Raw genomic sequence first — 676 nt, 5'->3', positions numbered from 1 at the left:
CAGGGCTCTGGAGGGGGTGAAAAGACGCCCGAGTGTGGAAATATCACGGCGGGCAGGGCGGGTGGAGACTCACGCCAACTCTCCCACAGCCCCTTTTTTAACACCTGTTTTAGCAGGCTGACGTTGTTCGCACTTATTTCATACTCCCCTGACACCTTCTGCCACAAGAAGCTGGACACACTTGAAACACAGAAAAGCAAAAAAAACAACAACAAAGTCAGAGGATCCTTTTTTTTTTTTCTTTTACCTCCACTTCCTCCCTAGCCTGGGTGAAACACAAGCGCCCAGAGTTATTTTCCCTGAGCTGTGACGCTGCCAGGTAATGTGGAAGGGCTGGGTGAGCCCCTGCCTGCGCTCGGGGCTGAGTCCAGCGTGTCCCTCGGCCTGAATTCTCCCTGAATCCGAGCTGGGTTGGTGCTTTTTAGCACCCCTCAGCCCCCTTCTGCCTGGAACCAAAACCCTCTGAGAGCACCAGCCTTATAAAAACGTTGGTGTTATGACAGGGAGATCCTTATCTGCTGATAGGCTGTAATTAGGGGAGAGCGGAGAGGAACTCGTTTCCCCGCGTCGTGTTGAAACACGCTTCGTAACGCACCAAAAAAATCCTATAACATTTTTCTGGGCACTCAACTGCATCCTCTGAGCACCCCGGCCGGCTCCTGCTCCCCCCTGGCCC

The sequence above is a fragment of the Apaloderma vittatum genome, unplaced genomic scaffold (assembly GCF_000703405.1).
Source record: "Apaloderma vittatum isolate BGI_N311 unplaced genomic scaffold, ASM70340v1 scaffold28566, whole genome shotgun sequence".
Taxonomy (NCBI): domain Eukaryota; kingdom Metazoa; phylum Chordata; class Aves; order Trogoniformes; family Trogonidae; genus Apaloderma; species Apaloderma vittatum.
Note: the sequence above shows the minus strand (reverse complement) of the source record.